The sequence below is a fragment of the Peromyscus californicus genome, unplaced genomic scaffold (assembly GCF_007827085.1).
Source record: "Peromyscus californicus insignis strain IS unplaced genomic scaffold, ASM782708v3 Scaffold_19__1_contigs__length_69161282, whole genome shotgun sequence".
NCBI lineage: Eukaryota > Metazoa > Chordata > Mammalia > Rodentia > Cricetidae > Peromyscus > Peromyscus californicus.
The window spans coordinates 10,363,221-10,389,600 of record NW_026294491.1 but is presented as its reverse complement, the minus strand read 5'-3'; the positions used below and the strand labels follow the sequence as shown (position 1 = coordinate 10,389,600).

The window sequence follows — 26,380 nt, the reverse complement described above, 5'->3', positions numbered from 1 at the left end:
GAATTTTTTAAATTTTGCTTTTAATGCTGTTCTTTATTTTGAACATTTTCTAAACAAACATACTTTAAGATTATGAAACTATTTTTAGTAGTTAATATTCTGCTGATCTCCCTCTTCATGAGGTCAACTAGTCAATAAACGGGAAGAAGAACAAAGGTAGCTCAGAACAGCCATTTTGTCTGAGTAATGCAAGCCCACAACACCTTCTGTGACTTCAGTGTCTCTATTCAAATGGCTGAAAACAACTGACAGATAGGAATATAAAAAGATTTACAAAGACAAGGAAGTGATGAAAAATGGTATGCTTTCCCTCAAATATTAAGGGAGTGTCTCATATACACACATCTATAAATAGAATCTATATTGTACTTTAATGAATAATTTAAAAGCACTTTGCAAACAGGGTTAAGAAAACAGGAACCTAAATGCTCAAAAATCAATACTTCTGTCCTATTCCAACCTGGTGAGTTGTAGAAACAAACATTTTTTGGAAATGTTGTAAGCTAGATAGTAAGGTATCAAAAGGTTTAAAAACATTTATAAGCTTTGACCTTCTGAAAGTTATCCTTCAGAAGTATTCATCAATACATGATAATTTTGTATAGAATATTTACCAAAGCTTAAATACTACATAAAGTAAAATAAATTTTCAGTCATAAGAAAGTAGTTCAATAAACTGGGATATCCACTAGAATAGCATGTAGCCATCCATAACCATATTTCAGAAGATTATCCATAATAGGGTGGAAGTTCTCATGATTTAGAAGCAAATTTATTTACTCATTTGTTTGTTTGGCGTGGGAACATGAACACATGATCTCATTAATGCTAAACATACTTTCTACCACTAAGCTACAATCCCAGTTCTAAAGGAAAAAAATTATTCATGGACTATGTTATGGAATGAATCACAACTTTAAGATATGCCTGGCATATCATACACCACAGAGAGAGAGAGAGAGAGAGAGAGAGAGAGAGAGAGAGAGAGAGAGAGAGAGAGAGAGAGAGACAGGCAGGGAGGGAGGGAGGGAGGCAGGGAGGGAGGCAGGGAGGGAGCACACGCCAAAAGTGTTGGATATCTTTTGATACTTATCTCTAGTTTTCTTCTTGCTTTAATTTTTCTGTGCAAAGCATTTGTATTAGTTTATAGGTAGGAAACTGGTTTTTAAATTTAATATAAACTACCTCCAATAGATTGACTCTTCAGCAATCCAAATGTATTTATAGTGAGTCTAACTGGTGGGGTCAGCAGACTTCTGCACGTTAGTTCTCTACGGCTGTACAGGCTATGACAAATTTAGACGCTCAAACAACATACCCTATAATCTCACAATCTTTGTGCGTCAAGAACCTAAGCAGGATTACCTGACCAACCCTCATGCTTAGGGACTCACAAGGCCACAGTCAAGGTGCTGGTCAGGCTGCTCTCTCAGCTGAGGATGTAACTGGTATTTGTGCTGGGGTGGGGAGTCTGTTTAAGCAATTAACAGATTTGTTTCCCTGAACTAAGACTAAGTTTTCCCTGCTTCTGACTATTTGTTCTGAGTCCACCCTCACCTCCAGGAGGCTCTAACACACTTCTAGCATTCCACCTCCTTCATCAAGTCAAAAAGAGAATCAATAAATCAAATCCCCAACAAATGGTCTTCCATGATACAACACGGAAGGGATATCCTGTCACCTTGGCCATATTCTGTGGTCTAGAAGAAAGGGACATGAATCACATTCACATAAAGGGAATTTGTTTTTTCTTTTGGAGATGCGTGGCCCTCCTTAACTACATCCTGCTTCTTGCAAAAAGCCCAGGCAAAAGAGGGAAGTGTGTGCTGGGATCTGAAGCTCTCTGATCAACTGACCATGAAGAAAAGAGTCCCACTGCTATGTGCACAGCAAAGGCAGGGCAGTACTGTAATAGGAAAAGCAAGAGCTCACTAAGGGTCAGCAGAGTAAACACAGAACTGTAACAGGAGCGCAAAAGGTGTACTCACCTTGAAGGAAGGTTAAGATACAGACACAGGGAAAGAGAAAGGGACAGTTTTCTCTATAGAAATGCAGTGTGCCCAGGACAAGTTTTACAAAGGGAAAGAACGGTATTCCCTGAAGATCCAAATGTAAACCTTTAGTCCCCAGGGCGATGGTACTAGGAGGTGCTGTGGTGATTGAGCCCACATAGTGCATTGAGACCAGGGTCTCTGATTCTCAGCTGGAAGACATGAGCACTAGCTTGACGTGGCAAGTGCTAACACCATGATATACTTACCACAGGTCCAAATCCAAGAGACCACCTCTTCTCGGGATTAAACCTCCAAAATTGTGAACCAAAATAAACCTCTCTTTACTGCATAAGGAGTTCGTCACGCTGGGCATATCTCCTGATGCAAAGCTGACTAATCCACATGGTTCTTCACAAAAACCACAAACCACAGAGGAGGTCTAACTTCATATTCTAATTGGTCTCTTATAGCCAACAAACCTGAGAAGCCTATGGGCAAGACCTGGAGGGCAACACATTAAGGGTTTGGGTGCCCTCTACAATACCAACATCCTTGACTCTTTTCAGTACAGTGAATATTACTAATATTTACCAGGGTTTCAGGGTTCCTATACTTGTGAGGCATGAAAAATTGCACTCACTGGCCCCATTACATGTGAGCAGATACACTAGCAACCCTTCCCATTGACCATCCAAAGCCTCCAGGTTCTACATGGAATAGACCCAGAGCCTCTGAGTAATTTTGACACTGGTGTGCTGCTGAAAACTTATCCAACATTTGGGAGGCTAAGGCAGAGAGATTTTGAGTTTAAGTACAATCTTGACTACATAGCAAGACATTCAAAAAAGGTAATTTTACCAACTTCCAGAGGACAAAGTATATTCCCTTTCAAAAACTGTTCCAGGGAGGGTGAAGCACCAGCCTGACACTAAATCTGAAAACAGGCAATGCAGAAGAAGCTCATCACTGGCCAGTATTCCCTTATGAATATGTACGATGATGCTAAATGAAATATTAGTATAATTCCAATAATATAGTTTAATGTAATACATCAGGACAAAATAAGTATATCCCAGGAAATTAATGAGAGCTTAAAATTTAAAGATGTAAACTTTTATTTCAATGTAAGTGTAAAGAAGAAAAACCACAAAATTATCTAAATAAGTATATTTGAAACATTTAATAAAAATCAAAGTATATTTCTAGTTTTTCTGACACAGGGTCTCACTATGTAGTCCAGGCTGGCCTCAAACTCAAAATCCTCCTGTCTCAGTCTCCTGAGTGCTATGATTACAGGTATCTGTCATCATGCCCAGCTGACTTTTTTAAAAAAGCTGTCATTAACCTATTAGTAAATGAGACAATCTACAACCTAATAAAAGGAATCTACTAAGATACAAAAGCAAAGTTCACAATTAAAGCTCTAACAGAATTATTCCTAAAGTGAAAAGCAATGGAAGGATAATCTTATCCAATTTCTAGGAACTTCACCTAGTATTTCATATAAAGTAAATAAAACAAAAAATAAAATATTTAAGGATTATAAAGATAGAATTTATCATTATGTAGAAACATACCACAAAAAAAGGCCAGGCATAGTGGTTCATGCCTTTAATCCCAGCACTCCAGAGGGAGAGGCAGGTGAATCTCTAAGTTAAGGCCAGCCTAGTCTACAGAGCAAGTTCCAGGACAGCCAGGGCTACACAGAGAAACCCTGTCTCAAAAAAACAAAAACAAAAGAAAAATGAAACAGAAAATTCACCTACACCATGTGAGAAATCCAGTGTTTCAAAAGTAGCACTGTAGATCACTGGGAATGGGTGCTAATAAATGGTAATGGAACAATTAGTTAGGCACTTGAAAAAATTCTAAAAGCAAATCTCTACCTCAGAATCCATACAAAAATGAATTCCAAGTAAAATATAAAGGCCAAATATTTGAACTTTTTTTAAAAAGACTGTCTTATGGCCTTAAAGTTACACAGATTTCTCAAATAAGACCCAATAACCCAATAATAAAGAAAGACTGATGAACTTGACCACATTAGAATTAAATATCTATTCATCAAAGCAATATTTTTTTAAAGAATAAGGAATAGGACAAAAGAAGAATCAGAAATGTTATAAAGAACTTCGAAAAGGGTACATCCAGGATACAAACCAGACATAAATAGATGAACAACATAAGATTACAACTTATACGAAAGAAAATCCAAGTAGTCAAAAGTGGGAGATGCGGTAGCAAAAATCCTCACCCTCACCAGTAATCAAGAAAATGCACATTAGAACAGTGAGATAGTCCTACCTACCTTATTGGCAACAAAATATCTTAAGATTAAATAATTCCTGAGGCTGGGAATGATGTTTTTGTAAAGTAATTGACAAAAACAAGGAGGCTGTGATTCACAATCTCAGCAGTATTCACCGGGTACACTCCCCTGGGTGCCTAGCACAGTGCAAAGGTAAGCCAGTGGAACATGGCCACCAGTAGAAGCAGAGGCTGAGCAAGCTAGAGGGAGACAGGAAGTGGAATTGGGATCAGATCAGACTGTATCAGATACCCATCTTGTCTGGAAATACATCAAAATCCTGTTTACCTGGGGCAAACTCCCAAACAGTAGGGGTCACCTCATCTTCTAAGGCCAATCTGACTAGGTAACTACCACCTGAAACTTCCTAGCTCAGAAGACATAAAGTCAAGTCCAAGCTGCATCAGTTTCCTAATTTGGTTACCAAGGATTCCCACAAACATATGAGCTTAAAACACTGCCCTTTGCTACCCAACAGTTTGAGGACATCAGACAGATATGAGTCCCACTGAACTAAAATCAAGGGCTGAGCTCCTTTCTGAGACCCTTCCCTTGCCTTTTTCAGAGGCTGCTACATCCCATGGCATGTCCTGTTTTGTCTTCAAAGCTAGAAATGGCATCTAAAACCCTCACCTCACATCACTCTAACACTGACTCTTCTGTCTCCCTCTCCCAACTTTAAGGATGCTTGTGATCATTGTGAGCCTGCCCAGACAACCCAGGATCACCTCCCTATTTTAAAACCAATTGATGAGCAATCTTTTTCTATCTGCTACCTAATTTCCCTGCCAAGCAACATAACATATCACAGGCTCTGGGGATGAGGGCATATTGTCAGAAAGCCATCATTATACTCACCACACAACCCCTCTCCAACTCACCCTCCGTATCCCAACGGAGTCCCAACTACTTGGTAATACCCATACATGAACCCTACCGCTTCCATATCAACATCCTGTTTTCCAGTTACACTAACTTTCTCATCTATTTCTAATCAACTTATTCCATCTGTGCCCAGACATTTACAACGTATCCTTTAGGGCTTAGCCCAAAGGCTGCTTCCTCTATGCAGCTTTCTGAGACTCTCAGTTGTCATCCCTCAGCACCCTCAGCAGGCTGTGAATCCCACCCCCATCACAGGGTAGCCACTTGCAGCCATCTGTGTACATGCTCTTCCTCAGTACAAATGGTGAGCCTTTCTATGACAAGAACTCTGTTACACACACACACACACACACACACACACACACACACACACACACACACAAGCTCCAGATCACAACACAGGATTCAGCAAGAAAAGAGTCCTTGTTTTAAGGACTTTAAGAATACTCCTGAAACCTAGATGAAAAAAAAAGAGGAAGCATCCCTTGACATTCCCTCCACAAAAGAAATGCCATGAGAAACTTAGGCCAGACAACTAGTTCAAGTAATTATTCCAAAAAAACAAAGCTATCCACTCAGCTTGATGTACAACACACTGCCATGTGAGAGAATTTATACAAGTGACACATATCATTTTGTATTGCTAAGCTATGAAACAATTCTAAAGTAACCAACAAAATTACCCACAAGAGAAATAAAGACTTTATCTGAAATGATTTACATTCCTCAGAATTATACACATAAAAGTAGACATTGCTCCAACACAAAATGAATGCCTGACAATCACCAAAACTCACATTCTCAGCCTCTCTCCAGGGAAGGCTGAGAAGTGTGAGGGTGTTACAAGAGGCACTGTTTAGGGACAAGCTGCCCTGTAAACAGACACCTGCACATATTGCAATCAAGGGTTCTTTTTGTTTGATGGTAGTTTTTAAGAAAACAGGCACTTGTTTAATTTCTGTGTTCATTACTTGATGTCCATATCCAGAAAACTCCCCACCTGGGGAGAAAAAGAAAAATAGCTTTTCAAAGGGGAGAGATGATTTGTTTTAAAAGCATCCCTCATTCAAGTTCAACAAAGATAGCCTGTCCATTTTTAATAATATGAATTCTGAAATGATTTTTAATATAATTCCAAAAACCCACTCTCATTGAAATGAAAGTTTGAAGGAAAACTGGGGTGGTGAGGGAAGAATACTGATTCAGTACCATGGACAGTGAATCCACCACTTGCCAGTCGGAGTCCTTGCTGTAAAGGCTCAGAGCAGCCCCAAAATCTACAGCATTTCAATAAATGCTTAGGAGGAGGCAAATTCAATGTGTGAGCAAGTATTTTTATTATATTCCAAAGCACCATACTCCTTCACCAAGAGGGTACACAATAGACGTCTATACTAATCTGCTCCAGTTATCTCCTTTACAATAAAGCTCTGAGGTTTCTGTTCAAACAGAAATGACTTTGCCCCAACACATTAGAAAGTTCCAGAACTCAATGAAACTTATACAGAATCCAACCTCAACTGTCTGAACTGTTTCAAGAACCTGATGGGACTTTTACAATTTACACATGCAGCATGCTCTCTGGTATCCAACAAGGCCGAAAGGACAGTCTCTTCAAAACAGCTAACAAGGCCTGGCATGGTGATACATGCCTAATCTCATCATCTGGAAGGCTGAGATAGGAAGACCTCAAGTTCCAAGCATGTCTAACCTGTATCCCAGTGGCCACATGAGGCTCAACACAGTATCGTAAGCTTAAAAATATAATATAGTCAGCAATTACTTTGTAACTCAGTTGTGAGGTTATTGAGCGTGTAAACTTTGTAGATGATAACACTGTCTCACAATGACATGCTTGGAACTTGGGATACAGAACAAGATTCTAACTCAAAAATGACAAGATGTAATCATGCCTCATATGTTTTATGTTGCATGCTTTTTTCTTATAAAAAGTTGTGAAAATTCATCATAATCCTGTGTGAATTTTCTTTTACCTACAAATGAGCATTACTGTGGCAACACCAGCTCTGAATTCCAGATACAGTGTCCAATCTTTTCACTTATAAAGACCCTATTTCTTTCATTTTTTTCTTTTTTTTCTTTTTTTTTTTTTTTTTTTTTTTTTTTTTTTTTGGTTTTTCAAGACAGGGTTTCTCTGTGTAGCTTTGTGCCTTTCCTGGAACTCACTCTGTAGCCCAGGCTGGCCTCGACCTCACAGAGATCCACCTGCCTCTGCCTCCCGAGTGCTGGGATTAAAGGCATGCGCCACCACCACCAGGCTTTGCGCCACCACCGCCCGGCTTTAAAGACCCTATTTCTAACAAACTTATTTTACTGTTTTCTGTGTACACATGCCCACGCATGTGCACACATACATGCCACAGTGCTCCTGCAGTGGTCAGAGGACAACTTTCAGGAATCGGTTTGCTCCTTCCACCATGGGTTCCAGGGACTGAACTCAGATCATCCAGCTTGCAAGGCACATGCTAAGCCATCCCACCATCCTGGAAACATTTTTTTCAAAGCTTTATAATATTGAGCTCTAACTATGTGCATGAAGTTATATAAACTCAAAAGCATATGCACTGAATGTGCGCTGTATTAACAACACCACAAGTGAAAAGGCATCATGGTTGAAAAAGGAAGCCCTCAGCTGAACAACATCTGAACTCTAGAAGACCCAGCTCGCTGGAGGATCTCATATCTCAAGACACCATGCCAAGCTCCTCTAAGCCCCTCTGATACTCCAGCCATTTCCAGGGAGCACTAATCTGTACATGTTCCTCTCGGGAACAAAACGGGCATATCAGATGTTAGATAATGAACTGTCCTTGGTGTGAGGCCTGAGAGTCAGTTCTCAGTATAGACACACCCTGCAGTTCCTCTGGCACCTAAATCACAATTAAGTCCAAAGAAGAGAAATGAGGCACAAGTTTGCCTCACAAGTTTTGGGAGGGCTGGGTCAGAGAAATGTGTTGAGAGGGAGAGTGTGTATGCGAGCTATCCAATCTGGCCTCCAAAGGTCTTTCTCCAAGGCCCTGGCACCCAGGATTCCTTTTGGTGCAGCACCCACTAAAAATCCTCCTCAACCTATAGTGCCATTGGCTCACATACAAAGCTAACAAGACTTGAAAGTCCATGGTGCCGTGAAGAAAAGTATAAGGAAAATAACCAATCCTGGGACCCAACTTCCATTAACTGACAAATTTCCCACACATACAATATAGTGCAGAGTAAGGAGGGAAACTAGACAACTAAACCCTTTCATTAAGCAAAATTCTTAGGGGAACAATAAGAAACAGGTCTAAGAGCACCTTTCCCAAAAAAGAAAATGCAGTGATCACAAAGAGGAACCAGTATCAGTCAGTTCTACCTGTCCTGGCTCTAATGGATGGCGCAGAAGGAGAGCCGAGGGGAAAAAATAGAGACAGGAGACCGCAGTGGAGGGGAGAGAAGAGGCCGCGCCCCGGCCTCGCCCCACATCCATCCTCTGAGTTTCCTTTTTTTTTTTAACCCCTGTTCATCTCAATCACAAGACATCCGTCCAAGCTTTGCAAGTCTCAGTGAGATCACAGCCATTGTATGCTGACCCAAAAGCCTGCTGAGTTATGTGCCCACTGACAACTTCTGAATTTGGGGAGGGAGTGGAGAGGCCTGGGCTCTCCTGAGTGGCTCCCCAACATGGACAAGGGCCAGTTACCATCAGACTTTCACAAGGACCCTGGGCCTTGCCTGAACCCTCAGGCAGGACCATGCAGGGCCGGAAACGGAGCCCCTCGCTGGAAACTTCTGACTAGGACCCTCTCTGGCCCCGGCTCCACGCCCAAGGGCCACCAAGAACCACTCTACTGGGAAGCCTGACCCTCAACACCGCCCCCCTCTCTCTCGTCTGGGAACCCCATCCCCTTGCTCAGCCTGGTACCCCCGCCTCAAGCCTGGGATCTCCTGCCTTAAGCCTGGAACCTCGCACTCAGCCCTGGAGCCTCAGCCTTCAGCCCGGAGATCCCTGCCCTCAGTCCTGGAACCCCTTGCCCTCAGTCCTGAGATCCCCACCCTTAGCCTCGGACTTCCATCCTGGGACCCTCGCCCTCAGCCTGGTACCCCTATCCTCTATCCTGGGACCTCTGCCCTCAGTCTGGGACCTCGCCTCCGCCTGGGACCCTCGCCTCAACCTGGGGTCCCGGCCCTAGTCCTGAGATCGCCAACTTCAACCCACCCCCAGGACCCCCAACACGCCAGCTCGGATGAAGTTTTCTGACGGCGAACTTCCAGTCCTCCGGCCTTTCGCGGGGTCTCAGAGGCTGGCCTGGGACGCGGCGTGCGGGCTAACCCCCCGCGCTGGACACCCCCACCACCACCGCCGCCGCCGCCGCCGCCGCCGCCGCCGCCGCGACTTCAACCGGCCGCCACTCACTCACCTGCCCTGCCACGGACAGCGGGGCCGCGGGCCAGGTGGAGCCGGTGCTGCCGATCGGGTGGGGCAGAGGAGGCAGACTCGGCGCGACGCGAAGCCCGAGGCGACCAAGCGGCGGCCGCGGCGTCTCCTGGCTCAGGCGACGGTAAGCAGCGCCTCGAGCTCCGGCCCGAGCACTGCGCGCGGCGAGGACCCGCCCCCTCCGCGCAGCCAACCACTCCCGCGCAGCCCGCCGGCTCTGGCCCCGCCCCCGCCCGAGGGCAGGGCCTGAGAAAGCGGGCGCCGGGATCCTATCGAACTGCAGGACGGTGACCAGCACGGCCAATCCGAGCGCGGGAAGCTCTCCGGCTAGAAGCCGTTTAGCGTCGAAGGGCGGTTAGGGTTGGGCGGGGCTGGAAAGAGGCGGGGCCGCTGGGAAGGCGAGTCAACTGGTTGGGGGCGGGGGCAGAAGAGGGGCGGGGCCTGGGGCGGGGCCTCCAGAAGGCTAGAGGGAAGGGAGTGGATGCGCTGACGTGAGATGGCTGCGCGCGGCCTGCCTCTCGCCTGCGCTCGCCTGCAGGTGCCCGCGCGGGAGACTGCGGACACCCTGTCTCGCGCTCTGGTATTCTGGGGCGGTCAGTTGGACCCACGGTCCTTAGCGACCATGCGGGCCTGATCTGTTGACCAGCAGCCCTTCGCGGGTTGCCCCTCTTCACGGGAGTCTTGGCTAGCCCACGCAACCCAGACTGCAGAACTTGCGTCCAGGGTCTCTCATGTGCTGGGCCTGCACATCAATGCACAAATGACTCAAGGCTGAAGGCAGACGGAAGAACTGGCTGTGGCGGCTGTTGGAAAACATATCACTTTGTTTATTATATTATTATTATTACCATCATCATCTTTTGTGCACCTCTCTGGGGAGATGTCTTGCTCTGTTTTGTTTCTACTAACTATCGTTTTCATCAGACTAAACTATCTTTCATCTGATTGTACTCTTATCAGCTTACACTTGAAATTCCTTTCTGCACAACATGAAGCGAAGGAACCAAGCCATATTGTCATCCCAGCACTGGTACAAGCTGGGAGTACTGGGACCCTGCCTTGCACCAGTGCCTAGATACCCAGGCTTCCTAAGGCCTTTCTACAGCAGCCTGGACCAGCCAGAGAAAGGCCTCTTCGGACTCAGGGACCAAGCTTTGCCTTTCACAGATGGGGAGAGTGATCCTCAGATTTCCCACCAGACATGCAAGGAGCATCCCTGGGAAGCAGGGTTACTTCTTTGTTGTCAGATGAACAGGTGGGTGAGAAGAGAAGTGGGTGAGGGTGAGATTCTCGCTGAAACGACAAAACTCTCAGTTAGCCCTCAGGCCTCAAACCCACCAACGATTCACTTTGGTGGCAATAATGATATATTATACATGCAAAAGAGTCTATACATAGCTCTCAACCTTCCAGCTGTTAAAATTATGACCTCTTTTGTAGAGTCAGGAAGACCCCCTTGTAGGTCTAGAGCCTGTCACAGTAACCATATGGCCCTTGGGAATGCCCAGAGTCATACAGGGATGATGTCCTGGAATCCACTCTGAGGAAAAAGTTCTGGACCCCACATCAGACATATACAGTGGTCATTGGGGGGGGGGGGTAGATGGGACACAAAGGAGTGCATGCTTATTTGTCTTCAAATATCACCTGTGAGATTCAATGACAATCTTTTAAAAGAAAGGGTCTGGGTGTGGGCAAGAGGAGGCTGTGCAGAGCCCTACCCAGAGGCTAAGTCCAGCTGCAGCAAACCATGAATCTATACAAAGAAGGGATTCTGGGAAGGACTATGGGCTCCCACCTGGGGAAGCGAGTGGGCATGTGGGCAGCAATATTGCACATTACTGTACATTAACTCTGTGCTTGGGAGAGGGAAGAGTGCTCTGTGGTAGAGAAGAGGACAGAGGTTTGGAGGAGAGTACCTCAGGCAGCATGCTGGGAATCACCGAGATGAGGATCTCCCTGGAGGATGAACACGGCGGATTGAGACCAGCCCTCCCACGAGAAGCCAGACCTGAGCAATGACTTAGACCAAGATCCAAAGTGTCCACAGGACCAGCGTGCTCAGGCCATTAGCCTCCTAGGCTCTGCGTAGAGGCTCCGGAGGCTGGAACTGAAGCGAGCTCTGCCCAAGTACCCCCCGCCCCTTCTCCAGATTACAGGTTGCCAGCCTCCTACTCTGCTCTCCAGGAGCCGGGGGGCCTCAGCTGCCTACATCTCCTCCTGGAAGACACACTTAGTCATTAGGAGAGTAATGATAGTCTTTTCAAGGCAGCATGTTGGACCCTAACAACTTTCAATTATTTCCAGTTCCTGCCAACCCTGGGAAGAGAAAAAGCAGTTCATCTCAGGGCCCTACCCTTGACACGAAAGACAATCGAGTAGGCTCTCTGTTCCATATCCCAGCAGATCTTTGAGAGCCGGGGCAGGCAGCCCCGCCCCTGGCTGTGGCAGCTGCTGACCCATCGCCCTCCCTCCGCACATCCTTGCATCCCTCCAAAAGCATGCTTCCTGTCTTCCATTAGCACCACTAGTGCGCTGTCAGCGTGGTCCTTCCCGGGAGAAGCGCACCCAGGGGCTTGCATTTATAAATAACTCCATGGTGTCTTGTTGGGGTGTGGAAGAGTGGGGAGCGAAGGAACCTTGTAATTATCATCTGCTTACTGTGATGTCAGACCAAGCCCTAGGAAGTCTCTGAGCACTTGGCCCTCCAGATTGTTGCACACATCCCTGCCACCAGAGAGCTGGGAGGCCACAGTTTCCACAGGCTGGGACATCTGGAGGGGTGGGGGTGGAGGCCCCCGTTAGCTCCACATTAGATGGCTCAAAGGGCAGGTAAAATAGTTACACACAGAAAGCAGTCACGATGGTAATTAATGTCAAATCCTCTGCGAGGTGCAGGCCTCCCCCTCCCCCGCTCCGCCCTGGTGGAACGCAGCCCAAGCCCACACTGGCTCTACAGCTGCAGCCCCTCCCCTTGGGGTAGACAGAGAGCAGAGGGACAGAGCATGGGGCAGGACCCCGAGTGGCCTCTGTTGACCAGTCAGCCGGACTCCACTTCCTTGCTGAGCCTCCCTGGAGCTAGGACCCACCTGCCCATCAGAATGGCCCTTTGCACGAGGTGGAGAACGGGAGCGTACACTCTACCTAGTGGAAAACCAGAGAGGCTCTGCATCTAAAGCCCCTCTTGCTGCGGGCCACATCGCTGGCTGTTTCTGCTGCTAACTCCTTCCCTGCACCAGGACAGCTGCTGTGCTCTCTCAGAAAACGCTGTCTGAGCTAAGCAGGAACTCTGGGAGCCAGGGTGGTGTAGGGGAAAATCAGCAGGCAAGAAGCCAGTGCTTCATTGGATACCCTGTTAGGGAACTGCAATCATCAACATCGTCCTCACCATCATCTTCCTCATCATCATGACTGGCTCCTCCTAGACAGCAGAATCCTAATGTAATGAATACACCTCACCTAACTTACCTGGTTGGTCTTGAATCTGATTGTTACTGGATGGGGCAATTAAAGGGTTCCTAACTTGCCTCACTGCCCCATGTAAGAGGCAACAGCCACATGCAGCAACCATATGCTGCCCCACTTGACAGGATCCTGTCCTTTGTGACTGGGGTTGGAGTGCTGCAGAGACCCGCAGAGCTATGGGCAGCCTCACTGAGGGACCCCAGCTGGGGCAGCAGAGCTGTGGAGGGCAGCATGAATTGGAACCACATTCACCCGGAGGCCTCCAGGGAAAAGACAGAGGGTCTCCGGTTGTCACATACACAGTCTTCTCTTGCAGCTGGTGTAACTTGCATCTCCAGCCTCCCTGGCCCCTAGACATTTCCCAGAACCATGTTCTGTGGGAGTTTGTGGTTTCTGCATCCTGAGAAGGCTATGGTTCACCTTTCATCTAGGCACACCTTCCCATAGAACTCTGGCCCTGGTCCTAAAAGACCTGGGTGAGCACAAGGAACAGAGACCAGGACTGATCTGCTGCCTGCAGGTAGCTGTGCAGTGGGAAATGTCAGCATTGATGGATGTTTCTTCTACAGACAAGGAAAGAATCTCAGGGTCAGTAACTTGGGTTCAGCCAAGCAGGAAACCCTAAAAGGAGGAGGGGGGGAGTGGGCATGTGCAGGAGGACCATATGTACCAGCCCATTGGTGACTGTTGTAGATATTGGTGGCTTCCAATATCTGATTGTGGAAAAGGACCTGAGTCCCACAACCCACTGTCCCCAGTAGACTAGAGAGCTCTTACTGTCTTCCGGCTCTCGGCAACTCATATCAAAAGGCAAGTGAGTCAGCAGCCTGCCTTGGAGTGGTTGCTACCTCTGAAACTGAGACTTCTTAGACCCTGGAGCCTGCTGGAGAGAGAGGGGAAGAGAGGGAGGGAGGGAGAAAAGGAAAGAGAGAGAGAGAGAGAGAGAGAGAGAGAGAGAGAGAGAGAGAGAGAGACTAGCTACTTCCATGTCCTAGGAGCCTTGGACCCCTCCTTACTTGCTATCCAGCAGCTCCAGCTTCACCATTCTTATAAGCAAGGTTTCTAATGTGTTTGTGTAAACAAAAGAAAAGCTGCATCTTCGTCCACGTCACATGGCAACAGAGCACTGGGGTCAGCGGGGCTTTATTTCGGGAAGACTTTCAGCGCAATGGCGGCCAAACACCCCTCCCCTTCTCTGTGCCTCTACTGGCGCCATTAAGACTAAAATTAGAACCACTCTTCGTTTTAGTCATGAGCCCCGTGGCACCCACCATCCTCCCTCCAAACCTCCACTAGGTAATTAGAAAGATACTAGAAGGGAGAGGCAAAGCTTTCAGACTCCAAATCCTGAGGAGAGGCTGAGCAGACCGCTGAGGGCAAGCACCCTGCCCTTGGTTTACCTGCATACCATTAAGGTTGAAAATGGACTTTCACTTTCATTTTGCCGCTTTTTAAAATTAGGGCCACCTTAAGCTTCCATTGACGTGATCATCTCTAATATCCACAGCGGATTTTAAGCGGTGGCACTCTTTAGACAATTCCTATAATAGAAAGAAGCTGGGAGGGAAGGGGTCCAACCTTACCAAGACATCACCAGTTTTCTCAGTAGAGCAAATAAATGTATGTGCATTCTACTTCCTTGTAATCAAAGATCTCCGGAAAATGTTTTAAGGTGAAAATTCAACATGAATTCAATATGAATGATGGAAAAATACACCATTAAAGGGTAAGCTAAAATCAGGAAGAATGCTCCACTTGGGAAGGAACACACACTGGGAGCCTAGGGGCCTTCCCTTTCTCACAAAAGACTCTTTGAGTCCTTTCTCTTCCCATCACAAATCCCTCCACAGTGATCCTGGATCTATCAAGTCCATGTCTTTATGATCCTGGCCTAGCCAATAGGAACTTGTTTGAAACCCATCAGCAAGGCTAGGCAACAAAGCAGATCATCCCGAGGTCTACAGAATCTCATCCTGGTTCCCTTCCTGGATAGACATCCCTAGGTTCCCTCACTGCCTCTCCAGGTCAGACTTTGAAGAGCACACAGGTGACAAGGGTAAGCTCCCTCCTCCATATCTGAGGTGGAAGCCATGTGACACCACCACCCCACCCACCCTTGCCCAACCCCGGTCCCTCACACAGGGAGTGTCCCTGCTCATTACCCTTGTACTATGCCAACAAAGACCTGGGCAGCACTAGACCATAAGGACCCTGTCTCACAGCCTCTCTTGTCCGCTCTGCCGCTGGCCCCTGGTCAGCTCCGGAAGGGACAAGTAGCGAAGGAAGAGGCATCTTCTCCAGCTCTGCACTCCCAGGTCTCAGTACCAACAACTGTTAAGAACCTGGGATGCAGAGGCTTTCCTCACTGAGGATGAATGAGCTCCTGGAGGCAAGTCCCACCAGGTGCTGATGCTGACCACACACACACACACACACACACACACACACACACACACACACACACGTGGCCCAGGCCAGTCTGTATCCTCAGCAACTTCTGCTCCTCTGAAACTCCAACCCCTCTGCCTTAGCTGACAGGTCCCAGAAAAGGCCGCGGCACTAGCCGCTCTGCTATTAAGATAGAGAAGGGAGACCTGCCACTCCCTAGTGCCCTAAGAAGGTGCAAAGCATTGTGAAAACGCTGTGAAAATCTACCGAGATTAGTAGCCATGGTGGCACACACTTTTAATCCAAGCACCTGAGAGGCAAAGCCAGGTGGATCTCTGTGAGTTCAAGACCAACTTGATCTACATAGCAAGCTCCTGGCCAGCCAAGGCTGCATAGTGAGACCATGTCTCAGAAAGAAAAAAAAATCACTTTTAATGTTTATGGCATAAACACTCCTTCTGATATTCATTTTCCCGTAAATAAGCAAAGACAATGGAGGTGGGCAATTTGATTCCATAATTAGCAGCTATTGGCCTCTCGCTTTTTCTCTTGAGCAACAACAATGAGCAGTCTCACAGCCAGTCAGACCACCCCAGATCCCGGCCCCAGCCATCTCGAACACTCCACAGATGCCTTGACACGACTATACAACAACCACAGCTGATTGCCCCAGCAACTGAAGGCATGGCCTCCCCCCAGGGCTGTCGGAAATAATTTATACTAAACCTTTTGCTATCACAACCTTACATAATTCTGCAAGCGTTTCTACCTTAACAAATGGAAGAACTTCGCCCCAGTGGTCTGCCAGAGAGACCGCTACAACTGTTAACGGCCAGGCTGTGACTGGCCAAAAACAAAAGCATCCATGACTGTGAGTGGTGCCAAAAAGCAAGATGATGATTGGTTCAAACACAAGCCTATGATGAGCACTAAGAGACAAGATTGTGCTCAGTTCAAAGCCAACAATTGTGATAGGTCCAAATATCCCAGTCTATAGAAGCAGGCTACTCAAGCTCACTGACTGAATGCACTGGGAAACATTTCCTATGGTGCCTCCCTTGACACTGCTTTGTTAGGCCCAATAAAAAGCTTCATCCGGTTCTTCTCCCTATCTACTTTTAGAAATGTGGCCTGAGCTGGAAACATACAGAAGCAGAAGAGAACAGGGAGAACCGAAGAACGGTGGAGGCAGTGCTGAACAAGTCGACAAGCGAAGCCACGAAAGGAGCAAGGCACCCAGTAGTTGGACAGCTGGAAAGGTAGCAGCCTGCATCAAACATCCGGTTAAACGACCATTAGAATATGAAGGCTGAAAGAGTGTTACAGACCATCTTTGAAGTGACTCCTGAAAGGTACACAATGCACAGGGAGAAAACTGAGGCCCAGAGGAAGATGTGGTTCCAGAAGCAGCAGCGAGTGAGCTTACTATGTATGACATAGTGTACATACGTGTCCAAGTGTCTGTGACCATGTGCAGTTTCATGTGTATGTGCATGTGGACAACAGAATTCAATGTCAGGCGACTTCATCAATCCCTCTCAATCTCATTATTTTTAATTTAATGAATGTACTGTGTGTATATGTATAATGTATGGGGCACATGTGCCACAGTGTGCCTGTAGAGGTCCAAGGACAAGTTTGTGGAACCAGGTCTCTCCTTCCACCTTTGTGTTGGTTCTGAGAATCAAATTCAGATTGCCAGACTTGCAAAGCCAATGCCTCTCCCCTTTGAACCATCTCACCAGTGCCCCACCTTATTTCTTTCCTAATTTTTGTTTTATTTTATTTTATTTTATCTTATGAGTAATGGGTGTTTTGCCTACATCACAAGCATGCCCACTACCCACAGAGGCCAGAAGAGGGAGTCAGATTCCCGGGAGCTAGAGTTAAAAACAGTTGTGAGCCTCCATGTGGGTGCTGGGACTGGAACCTGGGACTCTTCTGGAAGAGCAGCTATGCTCTTAAGTACTGAGACATCTCTCCAGCCACCCTCCACCTTATTTTTGAGACAAATCTCTCATTGAACCTGGAAAGTCACCAATGCAGACAGACTGGCTGGCCACTGAGGTCCAGGGATCCTCCTGTGCCCACTTCCCAAACAAGGGGATCACGGACATACACTGTCACACCAAGATTTTCACATAGGCACTGGGGATCTGAACTCAAGTCCTCGTCCTTGCAGGCAAGCGCTCTGCTGAGTTCGCCATCACCCTAGTCCCAACAGTCCCCCTTTCAAATCGATTGCATCAGGTGTTTTGTCCGAGCAATGCAAAACTGTCACAGCACACAAGGGTGGTGTGATGGATCCCCGAGATATAAATCGCTTCAGACTGTATGGTGTGAACAGCCATGGGCACTTCCTACGAAGGAAGTGACTGGTATCGAGAATCTAAAGGGGAAGCAGAAGTATGATCGTAGAGGCTGGGCTGCAGGCCAACTTCCCAGGACCTCTCGCTGCAGTTATCCTCAGCCTGAGAGCCCAGTGGTTGTAACTAACTAGACATCCTTACTGTGGAGAAGCGGGCCTGTGTCCACTCCCGTAGGGGTCCAGACTATCCCTCCCTGGAAATGATCCAGATCTCCCCCACTTCACACGCCAGCCCTGTCCTTTCCTAAGAGACCTTGCCTAGCCAAGTCTCTCCATCATTCCCCGGAAACAGCCCACCTCCAGCCAGCCACAGGCCTGGGGAGGGGCCACCCAGTCTTTTGGACAGTGTGCTAGCAAAGGTGGCAGGGAACTCCAGGACTTGGTCCAGGGACTCAGGCTAGGATCTACAAGGCAACATATGAGATCTAGGTGGAGATATTGGTTCGGCCCCAGTGATTTGAGATGTAAGGGAGAGACAGGGTGGGGACTGAGGAGCCCTGAGAGGACTCTCATGAGCCCAGGGACAGGTGTTCTAGGTATGGATGTTAGATGATGAGCGTTGACTGTCTCTCACAAAGCGGAAAGGCTGCTTTAGAAGACACACACAACACAGGCACTTGAGCATGGGTGCACAGAGCCCCTGGACTGTAGCACACACCGAGGCTATGATTCCTCCTCACCATTTACTCTAATGCTACATCCAAAGGTGGATCAGGAACATGCTCCAGCATTCCTGTCTCCCTGAGTGAGCAATGCCACCAGAACTATGGAGATCTTATATACAATCTATCCACAACAGCACTGTGAAAACAGACATCCAGAACTGTGCTGAATGTCAGCACAGTGACCTTGTTCCTAAAAATCTGTTAAACCTGTGTCCTATAACAAACAAGGGTCATACCCGTTCATTTTAAGATGGGAAAACAGTTTTCCAATGTGCAAAAATAAATAAATAAACCTCTTCCAAATAAAAGGTTTCCGTGAGTTTTGTGATAGTTTTTTAAAAAATGTACCAACGTTTGCTTTCCAGGTAGCATGCTAGGACAGTGATGTGGGGAAAATGGAAATTTACCAGCCCAATTTCACCAGAAGCCTTTGCATCATTGATGGATGGTCTGAGCAAAGAATACCATGATTTTTGTAAGTACAGCCAGCAACACACTTTTTAAATTTCAATTTGCATATTTTTCCAAGATGTTCTTTTTAGCTCTGACAACCAGCTATTGAAGCAAGAGTCTGAGATGAGACCCTTGGAATCACAGTTTCACAAGACTCTAAACCGAGGTGTTTAAAATAATAGAGCATATTCATTCACACTAGCCTCCTAAAATAGCACCATAATTACTAATTTTAAATTAGTAACTTTAAATTAGTAATTGTGTTAAATTGCATGCACAATGTGTTTTTTTTTTTGTAAAATAGGTAGAAGTTTTTGAACTATTCATTTTATCTCAACCCTTTTGAGTTTGGGTATGTTTTACATTGTGCTTAGTATTTCCAGTTAAATAGATCCCATATATCTGAGGAAATCAATTCACGTGATAGGCTAGCTGACCAAAAAAAAAATTTTAAAGACCACAGGCTAAAAAATTTAACTTGCATGCATGTGTGCATGTTTGTATATGCTTGTGTGTGTGTGTGTGTGTGTGTATGTGTGTGTGTGTGTGAGAGAGAGAGAGAGAGAGAGACAGACAGACAGACAGACAGACAGAGAGACAGAGAAACAGAAAGAGACAGAGAGAGACAGAGAGAGAGAATATGTGTGTGTGCTCATGTGCAAACATGAATGTGTTTTACTGGAGATTGAATTTAAGAGTCTTTTGTATGCTAGGCATGAACTCTAGCACCCACCTAGAACCCCCAGCACTGAAAAGGTTCTTTTTAATTTATTTATTTGATGTGCATTGGTGTTTTGCCGTGGGTGTCAGACCTCCTGGAACTGGAATTACAGACAATTGTGAGCTGCCATGTGGGTACCAGGAATTGAACCTGGGTCATCTGGAACAGCGGTCAGTGTTCTTAGCCACTGGACCATCTCTCCAGCCCAAGGAAAGGTATTAAGAGTTAAACAAACAAACGGAAAATTGGAGACATATAAAACAAGTGTAGCTGGAAGGATTTATAGATGACAATATCCACTTATTCTTTTGATGTGTCTGTGAAGCAAACCCCCTGTCTTGAACCCCTAACTACAAAACAGGAGTGAGAAAAGTCTGGGTTCAGGGCTGGCAAGAGGGTCAAATAAACAGCCCTGAATCACTAGTACTCGGCATACAGTAGCTGCCCATCTGCATACTCTATTCTCACCAGGCAGAACCGCTTGAATGCTCAGCAGTGAACCACATCCACCCGCAGTCAGCCCATCACCCTAACCATGGTGGAGGTGAGGAAAAGGAAGAACAGAGAAGCCGATGTAACAGTTTGTGTTATACAAGTGCACATGCAATGTTTCTGCCATATGTTCCTGCAGAACTTGCTACTTGCTCTTGAAGACACAAGACTGAAGCCATTCCCCTGGACTTTCATGACTGGCCCCTCTCAAAGCACGTTATAGGTGACCCACCAGACCCTGAGTTGGGCTAGAAAGGACAGTATTTGCCACTCTGTCTCTCCTGGGCTCTCTGGGGTCTGAACCACTGTGTGAAACCACTTGTCTACACTGCCACGCTGGCAAGATCTTGTGCAGGTAGAGCAAGCCAGTAAGCAGCATTCTTCCATGGTTCCTGCCTCCAGGTTCCCACCTTGAGTTTTCCTGCCTGACTTCCCTCAAAGGCGGAAGGGGACCTGAAGGAGTAAGCCGAAATAAACCCTTTCCTTTCCCAAGTTGGTTTTGGTCAGAGTGTTTTATCACAGCAACAAATGAATTAATCTAGAACTGCAACCTTAATTTCTAAGTGGAGGCTGCCAGGCTACCGTACCCCTTCCCTGCCCCTCCCTCAGACCTTTGTTCGCTGCAAGGTAAGCTGGTCATTGCCAAGAGCGCTGTCCAGCACACGGCCATGAGGTAGGTATCGAGCTACGTTTTACTTAAAGGCAGAAGCGGCAGCAATAACAGCGACACTACGTCCCTGTTCCTTTAATGCACGGTAGAAGCAGAGTCTTAGGCGGTCCAAAGCTGGGACAGGTCCCCATAAGCCTGGGATTAGCAGCTCAGGAGCACGGCAGCATGAATCCTGTGATGTCCATGACCTCATTGCAGGATGGGCCTTCAAGTGCCTCCGTCATGAGAGCCTGAGAAGCCGCCACCCTGTGTGTTATGTGCGATAACAAGTGACACTCATCTCAGGACAAAACTGGAATTAAAATGCTCAAGGGGGGAAAATCTGTGACTGAGTTTGATGAGGATGACGTGATTGATCCTTCCTGGGAGTTTATGTCTCAGCAAGAGTAGGGCTTTGGATTAAAGCCCTCAATCCTGGAAACATAAAACATTGCTCTTCTTGCTGCCTGTCACTTGAAACCCAACTATTTGGCTTAAGCTTATTTTTTTCCCTTTAAGCTGCCCGGCACATACTCTGCCCCAAGAGTGATTTGACAGAGCAAAGATATTTCTTTCCTAAGTCGTGGAAAATCAGTACCCCTCCAAGTGACCTGCATATGTGGGAAGTTAAAGAAGGAAGCACTCATCTGCACCATGAAGCTGATGACCCCAGGGTCCAGACACCACCTGGTTGAGGCCAAGGCCTGATTCTCTAAGAGAGCGGCCCCGAGACAATACACACCTTACAAACAGAGCTGCATTGTTTTGCTTCAAGTCTGCCTCAGTTACTTTTCTGTTGCTGTGGTAAAACACACTGGCAAAGGCAACTGGGGGAGAGGGCAGGTTTGCCTCACAGTCCAAGTGTGCAGTCCATCACGGGGGAGTCAGGGAGACAAGGCTGCAGGGGTTTGAAACAGCCGGTACATCCGGCGAATTAATGAAGGCGTGCTACTGTTCAGCTGCCTTTCTCCTCTCATACAGTCTGGGCTCCCAGCCAGGGAATGGCCCACCCACAGCTGGGTGGGTCTTCCCACCTCAATTAACTCAATTAAGATCATCTACATAGGCATGGCCAGAAGCCTGTCTCATAGGTGACTGTCGATTCTGTCGAGTTGACGATTAAACATCCCAAGGTCATAAACAACCTCCCTAGGTCGAGTCAAACGACCAAGTAGAGAAGGAGCCCAGCTACAGGACTCCCTAGTCTGCTCCTCGTGGCAAGGCAAGGGTCTGGCTTGCTCCCTACCTCTTGTGCCTCTCTTTAGTTCTGTCTTCCACCTGCTAGACTTCTCTTGGCTTTCTGAAGGTGCTTGTTCAAGAGGTGAATAACATGCCGTAAAAAAATGGAAAGTGAGTGCTCCATATACGCCCTGGCAAGACCACAGATAGACTGCTGCTGTTGAAATGAACGTGCCCCCAGACCTTGGTACTGTGGGATCCCAATTGCCTCTACAGGCGGGATGCTCTGTGGTTGTAACCCTGTTACCCTCCTGTCTGCATATGGAACTTGCACGGGCAGACTACTTCCTCAGATATGGGGAAAGACTCTATCTGCTATCTCTATCTGGAGGCCCTACCCTATCACATATACTCAGGAGTGGACCTCTAGTCTCCCACACCTTCAGAGCCACCACCAAATGGTACCCAGAGGAAGGAAGGAAGACACTCTCTGCTCCTCTTCAGAATACTTTGGGAAACTCACATATGTGATATGTGAGCAGCCCAGAGCCTGCCCTTGACATGCTGTCATGCAGCCAGTCCCCAGAAGTACTGGAGTTTTAGCCAGGCATGGTAGTTCCCCTTTAATCCCAGCACTCAGGAGGCAGAGGCAGGTGGATCTCTGTGAGTTCCAGGACAGTCAAGGCTACACGAAGAAACTCTGTCTACAAGAAAAAGAAGTACCAGCGTTTTAAAGACTCATGATATAAGCCTCCTGCTTCACCCTGGAAGGTCTTAGGAAGCAGGACCTGTCAAGCTGAGGTAAGTGGGAGTCGCCACTATATTTACAGCTCGGTGCTCTCTGTGGGACATAGCCATGGCTAGTCACTATCTGAGGAGAGGTGTGGTATCACCTAGCCCACACAGACAATGGATTTTCCTCATGATTCAAAGCCGCAGCTGCAGTCGCTGTGAATGACCCCACCCCATCCTCCCTGGTGATGTCTCTACACCTGCTTCTGACATCAGTGGGGTGCATGGCAAGAAGCAGCGCTATACTTGTAAGTTCATCCAGAGGCTTCCTTCTGCTCTGGCTTCTTCAACTGGCACACAAGCAGGACAGAAAGATTAAGAGAATGGGGAGGGGGGCTATCTCAACAGCCTCAGAACATTCAGCTAAGAAGGAACAGAAAAAAACAATAGAGTCCAGCACACGTGGAAAGGGTCGGAGAATCAACCAAATCCAAGCTGGGTTCTCCTAAATGATTAATGAGATCGGCAGAGGAAGAAACAAGGATAGGAAACACAGTTATTACAGCTGTCAGCCCGAGAGTCGAGCATCCCTAAAGGTTCTTTGGTCATTACTTGCACACAAGAAGATTCAGGAAGTTTGGTCCCAGATGAAATGGACACATTCACCAAGACCACCAAAACTGGCAGATACCAGAACCTTGGAAGTTCCTGTGTGTATTTTAGATGTGGGATCTTCGTGTCTAGCCTGGTTGGTAACTTGATAACTGTCACCTTTAAGGAAGAGCAAATGCCTTCTATGTATGCTCAGCCAGAAAACAGATGGGGACAAGCATGCTGATGACACCCTGCGGCACAACCCCCAGGCCAGAGTTCCCCACAGAACCTGCATGGAAACCCACTGAGTGCTGAGCACACAGAACAGTGGATGTATCATCACCAAATGACAAATAAAGGAGAAAAAAAATCACATGACCTACTCAATAGATAGGGAAAGAAAACATTTAAAAATATCCATTCTGTTTGTGTTTTTCTTTTTTTTTTTAAAAAAAAAAAAAAAAAGCGAACTGGGGTGAACAGAAGTTCCCAGAAAGAAGGCCCCAGAAAGAAGGCCCATAGTTTCCACTGAACTTTCTGCAAAGCTGTTTAACTGTTTTAACTTCAATGATTTCAAAGAGGTTGGAATGTTGCTGGTGCAGAATCTAATTAAAATTTATCTTGGGCTATCAGTAGCCCCCTTGATAGCCATTCCGTGTCCACCTCTGAGTGTGACCTAACATCCTGTGACTAACAAACAGGCAAACCTTTGGGACTGTATTAACTTAACAATTAACAAAGCCCTATTCTCCACCAATCAAAAGGCGGAGAGTGCCATCAGGCAACCTCTGAGGTCTAATGGCTGAGGCTTCCCACCTCTGCTGGCATTCCCACCACTGTTGTTAACACTGCCTTGATTTATGACTTTCTTTTTCTTCCTTTTTCTTGAGACAGGGTCCCACTATGTAGCCTTGACTAGCCTAGAACTCACAAAGACCTGCCTGCCTCTACCTTCCAAGTGCTGGGATTAAAGGCATGCACCACCACACCTATTTTGATTTATGACTTTCTTTATTCTGTTACTGAAAAAAAAAAAACAACCTCCATCAGATTGTAATCATATTTGAACATGAAAGTTGGGATAACCTTGTGCCATGGCCACTCAACTTTGGCTTCATAGTAAGCTATCTCTTTATCCTCTTTGAGGTGAGACCTGTAGTTCTGCATCAACACTGAAAAAAAAAAGTACCCTGCGCTTGATCCTGTCTCTGTAGAATATAGCTTATCAGTGAGACAGACAGTCCCAGATACCAGGATGGATAAAGTGGTCTCTGTCCAAGGTGCTGCAACAATTGACGTCAGGAGGGAGGAGGAACCACAGCCCTTAATGCTCGTCACACAAAGACTGATGTGGAGTGGACCGTAAATGGGAAGAGCTAGAGAGGAGACAAATACATTACAGAGCCTCCAGAGGAAGCTCCGAAAATGATTTTTGACCTTGGCATTGGTGGGATTCATCAGGCAGGATAAAAATGATACTAACAGTAAAATCAAAATCAACAAATAGGATTGCATCAAGATGAAAAACTGCTTATCAGAAGACACCATTGAGAAAATGTAATCGCAAACCCTGGGCTAGTGAAGACATTGACAGGATATTTGTAAGACAAAGAACTTCCATCCAGACAAGAAAAAGACAACCCAATAAAGCTGGCCAACTTCATCAGAGCAAACCCACATGGTCAATACAAGTGCTGGCCTACAGAGACCACTCCATGGGTAGAAAGAGATTTATGGGGGCTCAAACTGCCAAGGATATCTCTCGGGGGTGGGGGGGTGGGGCACAGAGAGAAGAGCAAAATGGCAGAAACGTAAGCAATTTGATACAACAGTCACCAGGGTGTGGATCTGAGCTGATATAGATGGTCCAGATTGAACAGAAACCACCTTAAGAGATCGGTTTTCCAAGTAAACACTTAGGCAACATCACCAGCACTGCCACTTGTGTGTGGTGGGGTGGGGAATGACACTGAACCTGACAGTCAATGATCATATATAAGTCACACAGCAAACACTGTTACTTACCTGATAAACACAAATCAAGCCACAGGAGAAAATGTTGCTCACCATCCTGGATAACTAAAACTACAAACTGACAGGACTAAGTGTAGGCAGAGATACGCAGCAGTGAGAACTCACACCCTGCCAGTGGCGATGTAAATGGCACAGACACTACATAAAACATTCTGAGAGTGTCCAACAAAGTTTGACATTATTTCCACCCCACACGCTTGGCAATTCTACTTCTAGGTAATTGCTGCCCCCAAAGAGGCAGGTGCTTCTGCCCACAAAAAGCCTTGGCAGCACTGTTTACGGCAGTCTCATTCAAATAGTAGGAACCTGGATAGTGCCAGCATTCAGCAACAGGAGTATGAGACACTTGAGTAGAGTACATCCACAGTGCAAGAGACTACTTAACCATCTCAGGTATAAGTAGGTCACACACGATACTCAGAGATCAGAGTAGATGAAAGAGGTCAAACCCAAGAGAACACACACTCCATGTGACGTCAAGAAAGCCTGAAGCTGGAAATGGAAATGAGGTCTTGCCAATGGGGAAGGGCTACTGCCTGATGAAGGAAGAAGGGCAGATGCCATTTGCAGGAGTAGAGCATGGTACAGATTGTTGACATCCCCATGCTGTATGTATGTATGTATCCATGCATGCACACATGCATTTTCCTGCTTGTAAATTACACTATGATTTAAAAACAAACAGGCAGTCTTCCAAACCCAGGCACAAGAGACATAGTGAGGCTGTCTCAAAATAAATAAATGTTTGAATAAATACATTTTAAATGGATTATGTTTACTCTGACTTGTTTGGGGTGTTTTTCTTCCCTGCTTTCCCAAGGCAGAATTGACACATAGGAACTGCACATAGCTAAACTTTACAATGTGTTGGCCTTTGACCTATGAAACTATGTTCACAATGCAGATAAGGAAGATCTCCATCATCCCAAGTTTCCTCCGGTCCCTGGTGGCCCTCTTTTTTGTCCTCTGGTGTCCATAGATGGACACCATGTGCTTCTGCCACTGTGGACATTTGAGC

The 26,380-nt window shown here is 46.5% G+C and overlaps 1 protein-coding gene across 9 annotated transcripts in view; it reads right to left on the bottom strand.

Moving 5' to 3' along the window:
- Pcbp3 (poly(rC) binding protein 3) overlaps nucleotides 1-9,804 on the bottom strand; it is a 204,004-nt gene extending 194,200 nt beyond the window's left edge. For 5 of the 9 annotated variants that reach the window (XM_052744608.1, XM_052744607.1, XM_052744609.1 and 2 more), the window contains exon 1: nucleotides 9,606-9,804. The gene's annotated coding sequence lies outside the window, so the exon portion shown is untranslated. The remainder of the gene's footprint in view (nucleotides 1-9,605) is intronic. The other 4 variants (XM_052744606.1, XM_052744604.1, XM_052744610.1 and 1 more) reach the window with 1 other exon arrangement.
- Nucleotides 9,805-26,380: the final 16,576 nt, after the last annotated feature.